We start from the raw sequence: 11,040 nt of genomic DNA, 5'->3' as shown, positions 1-11,040 counted from the left end.
TATTGAGTATTTTTTATTTATCCATCCAACAAAAACACAAATAAGAACTTCCAGAAACTCTTTTGAGAAGATGGCTTCACATTCCCCAACCAAGCACCTGCCTTGACTTTAATGTACTACTATTTTTGTCCCTGTAAACATATACACTCTTCCATGAGACTTGAGTTGGTGTCTGTGTATTTACCACATATATAGCCTCTAAGAATAGATATGGATGCAGAGGATTTTTCTGGGTAATTTTGGTGGCCTGTACTCTCTGTATGTCCTCAGTAGCTAAGGAAGCAAACACATGGGGAAGAAACCCTATCTAAGCCAATATAAAACACTTTTGGTATGGTAGCTCACGAAAGAGTCTCTCACTGACATTGGAATATAGTTCTCCCAGTTTCAAATGGTCTTCTTACCTAAATTTTCTCCCACTTGTCTAAGTGTGATTAACGCAAGCTCTGCATGATTCTGGACAAGACCTAATGGACGAATAAAAACACTCCTGAGTCAGCTTCCCTCTCTAGCACTGGTGAATTGCAGGATCTGACCCACCTATTAACTGCAGATTAGGGTTAGCACTTGGAACCAGGAGACATCCAATGGGCCTTCTTACTTACTAAAAGGCCATTTTATTTCACAGTAAAGTTGCATGTGGCTCACTGTTTGGACTCCTAAGTCAATGCTTAAGGTAAAGGCAAATAAAATAAAATTTATCATTGGAAATCCCTTAAATTGTTCATAAAATCATTCTATGAATGATACCTTCACCTAGTTGATTTTTGGTGTGGTAATTGAGATTTTACTAAAGCCATTAAATGTGAAATATGTTCCATTTCCTATAATGAGGTATGAAATAAAATTTAAATAATTAAAAATGGCTGAGGTGAATGCCTTGTGTGTATACCTTTGCTGCTAATGAATATGCCTTATTTAGTTCTCACTTTGCAGAACTGTACTTTTTGAAGTTCAGCACCTACTTCTGCTGCACAAAGGAAACAATATTGATGACTCCATTGTTTAGGCTATAGCCCTATGGAGAGTGTAAGAACATGCTCTCCTATGTCTGGTGAGTGGAGAATGGAGAACACTCAACGAAACACAAGGCAACACTGTAAAATGGAGATAATGACAGTAAATAGGGTCTGGACAAGGACTAAAGGAATTGATACGCATGCTGTGCTTAAAGCAGTGCCTGGCAAAGAGTGAGCCCTCCACTGTTGTTAGTTGTTATTGCTTCCATTACTGGCCTCATGAGAATGGGCATCCTGTGAGAGACTTTCAGACCTTTTAGGGGTCATATAGTGAAATTTTCATGACTTAACCAACCCAAGATATTCCAAAAGATATAAAAGGCTGGGTAGAGTTCAAAGAAGATGCAGCTAATCATTCTATCTTTTGCAGCCTTTGGGAAAAAATATAGTGGGCTTGTAATTTCCCTGTTGGAGAAGGAGTAGAAACCTATAGAAAGATTTATTCTGTGTTTCTTCAGGATTATTTTTTGTTTTAAAATTGCAGTGGCAGATGGATGACCTGACTAGTCATAAAAGCAGTTGCTCTCATTTCTCAAAGAAATCTTTAAAGTAATTTAGTCCAATCCATTTACTTTAAAGATAAGACTGAGAGCATGAGACATAACACTATGAGTAGATAGTGATGACTAACACTAACAGTGATGAGTAGATATTCTTTCCCTATTTCTCGATTTCTATGGGGAAAGAAAACCAAAATCATGTTTAGCCATGAGATTGAAATAGTCTATTATGGGCTCCAGCCAAATATCCCCACCAAAAAGACATGTTCAACTCCCAATCCTTAGGCCTATAAATGTGAATTTATTTGTAAATAGGATCTCTGAAGATGTCGTTAGTTGAAATGAGGTCAAACTGGATTAGGGCGGTCCCTTGATCCAAATAACTGCTGTACATATAAACAGATGAAATTTGGACCCAGTGAGTAAAGAGAGAGAAGAAATGGAAAGGTGGTCTTGCAATGGAGGCAGAGAGTGAGTCAGGCTGCCACAAACCACGGAATGTCATGGATTGCTGGTCATCTAGCAGAGGCCAGGGAGAGATATGGAATGGATTCTCCCTTTTCAGAGTAAGCATGGCCACACTGACACATTGAATTTGGATTAGTGGTATAAAGTACTATGAGACACTAAATTTCATTGTTTGAGCCAACTGGTCTTTAGAATTTCATTACAGCAGTCCTAGCAAACTAAAACATAGTCCAATCTTCTTTAGAGAAAGAGTGAGATCGATGTAGCTTCTTAGTTAATCCTGCAATGGAGATTTGACTAACCCAACAAGGTTTTCAAATAGTTGGTCAAAATTATAGTTACACTTCTCTATAAAGATGTACTGTTAGTATCTTTTTAACATTAGGTCACCTATTTGCAAAGAGGGTAATCAGTAGGAATATAAACAATTAACAAAATTAAATGTATTACTAAAATTGTGCATTACTTGACTCAATAGTATAATGCTTCTATCATGAGAATACCTATAATCTACCTGCTTTATGAAGGGTTATCAAAAAAAGGAGTTAAGTAGCTGGAGAAATAGGTATGTCTTAAAATTAAATAATGACTGTTATAGGTGTGTATTTCACATGTGGAAGAAGAACGTAAATGGTAATTTCCATGGTTAGCTTCATGTTTCAACTTAGCCAAGTGGTTGGACAAGTGCTGGCTGCCATAACTGATGAGGACATTTCATAGAATTTAAATCATGATCACGTCAGTTGCATCCACAGCTGATTCCATTTGTAATCAGCTAAGGGGCATGTCTTCTGCAATGAGTGATGATTAATCTAATCACTGGAAGCCCTTTAAGGAGGATTCAGAAGAGACAGGCTCTCTTCCTGCTTTGGCCAGTGATTCTCTCCTGTGGAGTTCATCCAGACCTTCCATCGGAACCACTGGCTTCACAGCCTGCCCTGTGGATTTTGGACTCTGCGTTTCCATGGTTATATGGGGCACTTTTATAAATTTTATATCCGTGAGTGTTTCCTGTTGATTCTGTTTCTCTGGAGAACTCTAACTAATACACTTGGTACTAGGAGTGGTTCTTAAGAAACAGAATCTTAAAAATGGGTTTTTATGAATGGTTTTCTACTCTGACTGGACTCAAAGGCACTAAGGACTCTGATTTCCATAATCAGAATGACACTCCCAATCCATGGAGTGAGTTGGCAAAAGAGATAGTCAAAATATCACCATTCAATTCTCCTAATGCTTCATTTGTTTGAAGCCAGGCTCTGGGGGATAATGTTTTTGACACTTTTATGGAGTTTTGTGGAAATAAAAGGTATCGAGATACTGGCTGGTTGTTGTTAGATACACTGGATGCACTAAGGAGTGGAAGGGATGGGCTTAAGACTTCAAACGAGAAGCTTAAGTGCTGTCTGACAGATGTAGACATTTCTGAGTATCCTGAAGGAAAATCTTATTTCCTGTAGCCATAGACTTGAGATCTCTGAAAATCAGACTCAGAATCTTATTGTTACAGTAGCAACTTTACAACACAAACTGAAATCTCTGTGTTGCATGGTGTCTGCCATTAAAGTGAGGACATTGATTGGAAAGGAGTGGGACCCTGAAACATGGGATGGTGACATATGGATTGATAATGATGTTGGGGGAAGTTTGAAACCCTAGGTCATACTAAGTCTTCTCTAGATAACCCTGTAATAGTCTACCCTGAGGACATAGTTGCCCCACCTCCAGCCTGCCTTGAGGAGTTGGCCACCCAACCTCCTCTTGAAGGGATTAGCCCTAGAGTAATTAACCCTGCTTCATCATATGAACTGCAAATGAATGCCCTGAAGCAAATGGATTAGAAGATATTTCTAATTCTTTTCATGACCCACCCCCAACAACCCTCATTTCTTCCAGACCTATAACTAGACTAAAGTCCCAACAGACCCTTAAAGATGAGGTACAAATTATCACACATGAGGAAGTATGTTATACTCCAAAAGAACTGTGTGAGTTTTCCAATTTATATAGACAGAAATCAGGGGAATATGTGTGGCAATGGATTTTAAGGGTGTGGGATAATGGGGGAGGAATATAAGGCTGGATCAGGCTGAATTTATTGATATGGACCCTCTAAGCAGAGATTCTGCATTCAATGTTATAGCTCGAGGGGTTGGAAAAGGTATTGACAGTTTGTTTGAATGGTTGGTTGAAACATGGATCAAAAAGGGGCCGACATTGCCTGAGGTTGAAATGCCAGAACTGCCCTGGTGCAGATGAGGAGATCCAGAGGCTTAGAGAGATTGGAATGTTAGAGTGGATTTATCATGAAAAGCCTGCTTTTATGCCCCAGGAATGTCTGGAGGATGCACCTTTTACCAGAACAGTGAGAAATAAGTTTGTGAAACTAGCGTCATCATCCCTGAAGAGCTCTGTAGCTGCACTTTTCTGTAGGTTAGACATTATTGTAGAAACTGCTGTCACTAAGCTGGAATCCTTAAACACAATGGGGATGACCAGATCCCGAGTTGCCAGAAGCCAGGTGGCAGCACTTAACCACCAAAGACAGGGTGGATGTGGCTATTATAATAGACAGCAAACTCAAAGCTGGAGTCAAAATTATACGACTTGCAGAGATTTGTGGCATTGGCTAGTAAATCATGGGGCACCTAGAAATGCAATAGATGGGCAGTCTACTAAATTCTTGTTCAAGCTATATAAACAAAAGAGTTCTAGGTCAAGTGACCAGAAGTCTAACCTGAATTACAAAAACAGAGTCACGGCCCCTTAATCAATTTCCAGACTTGAGACAGTTTACAGACCCAGAGCTCCTTGAATGAAGGGGAGGCCAGGTCCCTTTGGGAGAGAAATTTGTTACACTGCCACAAATTTATACTATTAATCTTCCTCCAAGCCTTCCCCAAGGAAACCGATGGCCTTTTACCAGGGTAACTGTGTATTGGAGAAAAGGAAATAATCAGATATTTCGGGGATTATTAGATATTGGTTCAGAGGTGACATTAATTCCAGGGTACCCAAAACGTCACTCTGCTCCACAAGTCAAAGTGGGGGCTTATGGAGGCCAGGTGATCAATGGAGTTTTAGCTCAGGTCCATCTCACAGTGGGTACAGTGGGCCCCGGGACCCATTCTGTAGTTATTTACCCAGTTCCAGAGCATATCATTGGAATAGACATACTGGCAATTGACAAAATCCCCACATTGGCTCTCTAATTCATGCAGTGAGGGCTATTATGGTGGGAAAGGTCAAGTGGAAGCCACTAGAACTGCCCCTATTGAGCAAAATAATAAATCAGAAGCAATACTGGATTTCTGGAGGGACTTCAGAGATTATTGACACTCTTAAGGACTCAAAGGATGCAGGAGTGGTGATCCCCACCACATCCCCATTCAACTCTCTTATTTGGCCTGTGCAGAAAACAAATGGGTCTTGGAGGATGACAGTGAATTATTATAAGCTCAACCAGGTGGTAACTCCAATTGCAGCTGCTGTTCCAGATGTGGTATCATTTCTTGAGCAGATCAATACATCCCCTGGTTCCTAGTATGCAGCTATTGATCTGGTGAAATGCTTTTTTCTCAATAGCTGATAGTAAGGACCACTAGAAACAGTTTGCTTTCAGCTGGCAAGGTCCACAATATACTTTCACTGCCCTTACCTCAGGGGTATACTAACTCTCTAGCCTTATGTCATAATCTTGTCTGCAAGGAACTTGATCATTTCTCCCTCCCACAAAACATCACACTGGTCCATTATATTGATGATATCATGTTGATTGGACCTAGTAAGCAAGAAGTAGCAACTACTCTAGACTCACTGGTAAGGCATTTGCATGTCAGAGAATGGGAGATAATTCCAACAAAAATACAGGGGTCTTCCACATCAGTGAAATATCTAGGTGTCCAGTGGTATGGAGCATGTCAAGATATCCCTTTTAACGTGAAGGATAAGTTGCTGCATCTGGCCCCTTCTATGAGCAAAAAAGAGGCACAACACCTAATTGTTCTCTTTGGATTTTTGCGAGAACATATTCCTCATTTGAGTGTGCTACTCTGGCCCATTTATCGAGTGACCAGAAAAACTGCCAATTTTGAGTGGGGATCTGAACAAGAGGAAGCTCTGTGACAAGTCCAAGCTGCTGCACAAGCTGCTCTGCCACTTGGGCCATATGATCCAGCAGATCCAATGGTGCTGGAAGCGTCAGTGGCAAATAGAGATGCTGTCTGGAGGCTTTGGCAGGCCTGTATAAGAGAATCACAATGCAGACCCTAAGGATTTTGGAGCAAAGCCTTACCATCTGCTGCAGATAACTACTTTCCTTTTGAGAAACAGCTTTTGGCCTGCTACTGGGCCTTAGTAGAGACTGAATGCTTAGCCATGGGCCACCAAATTACTATGAGACCTGAGTTGCCTATCATGAGCTGGGTGTTGTCTGACCCACCAAGCCATAAAGTTGGGCGTGTGCAGCAGTATTCCATTGTAAAATAGAAATGGTATATATGAGATAGGGCCAGAGCAGGTCCTGAAGGCACAAGTAAGTTACATGAGAAAGTGGCCCAAATGCCCATGGTCTCCACTCCTGCCACATTACCTTCTTTTTCCCAGACCAGGGCTATGGCCTCTTGAGGAGTTCTTTACAGTGAATTTACTGAGGAGGAGAAAACTTAGGCCTGGTTTATAGATCGTTCAGCACGATACGCAGGTGCCACCTGAAAGTGGACAGCTGCAGCACTACAACCCCTTTCTGGGGTGTTCTTGAAGGACAGTTCATCCCAATGGACAGAACTTCGAGCAGTGCACCTGGTTATTCATTTTTCTCAGAAGAAGAACTGGCCAGAGGAGCATTTGTATACTGACTCATGGGCTGTTGCTAATGGTTTGGCTGGATGGTCAGGAACTTGGAAAGATCATAATTGGAAAATTGGTGACAAAGAGGTTTGGGGAAGAAGCATGTGGATAAACCTTTCTGAGTGGGCTAAAAGCATGAAGATATTTGCATCCCATGTGAATGCACATCAAAGGGTGACTTCGGCAGAGGAAAGTTTTAATAATCAAGTGTACAAGATGACCTGCTCTGTGGATACCAGTCAGCCTCTTTCCCCCGCAACTCCTGTCTTTGCCCAATGGGCTCATGAGCAAAATGGTCATGGTGCTAGGGATGGAGGTTATGCATGGGCTCAGCAACATGGACCTTCACTCACCAAGTCTTACCTGGCTACAGCCACTGTTGAGTGCCCAATCTGCCAGCAGCAGAGACCCACACTCAGCTCCCGATATGAGACAATTCACCAAGGTGACCAGCCAGCTACTTGGCAGCTGGTCGATTACATTGGACCACTCTCTTCATGGAAGGGGCAGCAATTTGATCTAATTGGAATAGACACGTACTCTGGATATGGGTTTGCTTTCCCTGCACGCAATGCTTCTGCCAAAACTACTGTCCATAGGCTTACAGAATGCCTTATCAATCAGCATGGTATTCCACACAGCATTGCTTCTGATCAAGGAACACACTTCACAGCAAATGAAGTGTAGGAATGGGCACATGCTCATGGAATTCTCTGGTCTTATCATATTCCCCATCATCCAGAAGCAGCTGGATTGATAGAACGGTGGAATGGCCTTTTGAAAACTCAATTATGGTGCCAACTAGGTGGCAATACCTTGAAGAGCTGGGATAATATTCTCCAAGAAACTGTGTATGCTCTGAATAAGCATCCACTGTATGGTGCTCTTTCTCCCATAGCCAGGATCCATGGGTTCAGGAACCAAGGGGTGAAAATGGGAGTGTTACCACTCACTATTACCCCTAGTGATCCACTAGAAAAATTTTTGCTTTCTGTCCCTGCATCCCTGAGCTCTGCTGGTCTACAGGTTTTAGTTCCAAAAGGGGAATGCTTCCAGCAGGAGAAACAACAATGATTCCATTGAACTGGAATTTAAGACTTCTATCTGGTGACTTTGGGCTACTCATGTCCCTGGATCAGCAAGTCAAAGGGGATTACATTATTGGCTGGGGTGACTGACCCTGACTATCAAGGGGAAATAGGACTGCAACTACACAATGGAGGTAAAGAAGTGTTTTCTTGGAATATAGAAGATCCCCTAGGGAATCTTTTAGTACTACCATGCCCTGTGATTAAAATCAATGGAAAACCGCAACAACCCAATCCAGGCAGGACTACCAGTGGCTCTGAAACTTCAGGAATAAAGGTTTGGGTCACCCCACCAGGCAAAGAACCATGGACAGCTGAAGTGCTTGCTGAGGATAAAGGGAACATGGAATGGGTAGTGGAAGAAGGTAGTGATAAATATGAACTATGACCACATGATCAGTTACAGAAATGAGGACTGTAATGCTGTTTTGTTCATACTATACTATTTAAGTTGTAAGATATCAAGTTTAAGAGTGAATGTTAGCTGAGGACTTGCACCCTATTCTTTTTTTTTTTTTTTCACATTTGCGTTCAGCTGATTTTTTTTTATGGTTTTTTTTATTAATTAAAAAAAGGATTAACAAAACAATTAGAAATCATTCCATTCTACATGTACAATCAGTAATTCTTAATAACATCACATAGTTGCATATTCATCATTTCTTAGTACATTTGCATCGATTTAGAAAAAGAAATAAAGAGACAACAGAATAAGAATTAAAACAATAATAGAAAGAAAAAAAAACCACCTATATCTCACATGCAGCTTCATTCAGTGTTTTAACATAATTGCATTACAATTGGGTAGTATTGTGCTGTCCATTTCTGAGTTTTTATATCCAGTCCCGTTGTACAGTCTGTATCCCTTCAGCTCCAATTACCCCTTCTCTTTTTTTTTTTAATTAACAGAAAAAAAGAAATTAACCCAACATTTAGAAATCATACCATTCTACATATGCAATCAGTAATTCTTAACATCATCACATAGATGCATGATCATTTCTTAGTACATTTGCATTGGTTTAGAAGAACAAGCAACATAACCGAAAAAGATATAGAATGTTGATGTAGAGAAAAAAATAAAAGTAATAATAGTAAAATCAAAACAAAACAAAACAAAACAAAACAAAAACCTATAGCTCAGATGCAGCTTCATTCAGTGTTTTAACATGATTACTTTACAATTAGATATTATTGTGCTGTCCATTTTTGAGTTTTTGTATCTAGTCCTGTTACACCGTCTGTATCCCTTCAACTCCAATTGGCCATTATCTTACCCTGTTTCTACCTCCTGCTGGACTCTGTTACCAATGACATATTCCAAATTTATTCTCAAATGTCTGTTCACATCAGTGGGACCATACAGTATTTGTCCTTTAGTTTTTGGCTAGACTCACTCAGCATAATGTTCTCTAGGTCCATCCACATTATTACATGCTTCATAAGTTTATCCTGTCTTAAAGCTGCATAGTATTCCATCATATGTATATACCACAGTTTGTTTAGCCACTCTTCTGTTGATGGAGATTTTGGCTGTTTCCATCTCTTTGCAATTGTAAATAACGCTGCTATAAACATTGGTGTGCAAATGTCCGTTTGTGTCTTTGCCCTTAAGTCCTTTGAGTAGATTCCCAGCAATGGTATTGCTGGGTCGTATGGCAATTCTATATTCAGCTTTTTGAGGAACCGCCAAACTGCCTTCCACAGTGGTTGCACCATTTGACATTCCCACCAACAGTGGATAAGTGTGCCTCTTTCTCCGCATCCTCTCCAGCACTTGTCATTTTCTGTTTTGTTGATAATGGCCATTCTGGTGGGTGTGAGATGATATCTCATTGTGGTTTTGATTTGCATTTCTCTAATGGCCAGGGACATTGAGCATCTCTTCATGTGCCTTTTGGCCATTTGTATTTCCTCTTCTGATAGGTGTCTGTTCAAGTCTTTTTCCCATTTTGTAATTGGGTTGGCTGTCTTTTTGTTGTTGAGATGAACAATCTCTTTATAAATTCTGGATACTAGACCTTTATCTGATATATCATTTCCAAATATTGTCTCCCATTGTGTAGGCTGTCTTTCTACTTTCTTTTTTTTTTTTCCTTTTTATATATTATGTGGCAGGTCTGTAATCTTGCCTTGGCCCCTTAACTCTTTTTTTTTTTTTTTTTATTAACAGAAAGAAAAAAAAAGAAATTAGCACAACATTTAGAAATCATACCATTCTACATATGCACTCAGTAATTCTTAACATCATCACATAGATGCATGATCATTGTTTCTTAGTACATTTGCATCGGTTTAGAGGAACTAGCAACACAACAGAAAAAGATATAAAATGTTAATATAAAGAAAAGAAATAAGAGTAGTAGTAATAGTAAAAAACAACAACAACAAACAAACCAACAAGCAAACAAAAACAAAAAAAACCCCTATAGCTCAGATGCAGCTTCATTCAGTATTTTAACATGATTACTTTACAATTAGGTATTATTGTGCTGTCCATTTTTGAGTTTTTGTATCTAGTCCTGTTGCACAGTCTGTATCCCTTCAGCTTCAATTACCCATTGTCTTACCCTGTTTCTAACTCCTGCTGAACTCTGCTACCAATGACATATTTCAAGTTTATTCTCGAATGTCCGTTCACATCAGTGGGACCATACAGTATTTGTCCTTTAGTTTTTGGCTGGATTCACTCAGCATAATATTCTCTAGGTCCATCCATGTTATTACATGGTTCATAAGTTTATCTTGTCTTAAAGCTGCATAATATTCCATTGTATGTATATACCACAGTTTGTTTAGCCACTCTTCTGTTGATGGAGATTTTGGCTGTTTCCATCTCTTTGCAATTGTAAATAACGCTGCTATAAACATTGGTGTGCAAATGTCCGTTTGTGTCTTTGCCCTTAAGTCCTCTGAGTAGATACCTAGCAATGGTATTGCTGGGTCGTATGGCAATTCTATATTCAGCTTTTTGAGGAACCGCCAAACTGCCTTCCACAGTGGTTGCACCATTTGACATTCCCACCAACAGTGGATAAGTGTGCCTCTTTCTCCGCATCCTCTCCAGCACTTGTCATTTTCTGTTTTGTTGATAATGGCCATTCTGGTGGGTGTGAG

Source organism: Tamandua tetradactyla, chromosome 24 (genome assembly GCF_023851605.1).
Source record: "Tamandua tetradactyla isolate mTamTet1 chromosome 24, mTamTet1.pri, whole genome shotgun sequence".
NCBI lineage: Eukaryota > Metazoa > Chordata > Mammalia > Pilosa > Myrmecophagidae > Tamandua > Tamandua tetradactyla.
Note: the sequence above shows the minus strand (reverse complement) of the source record.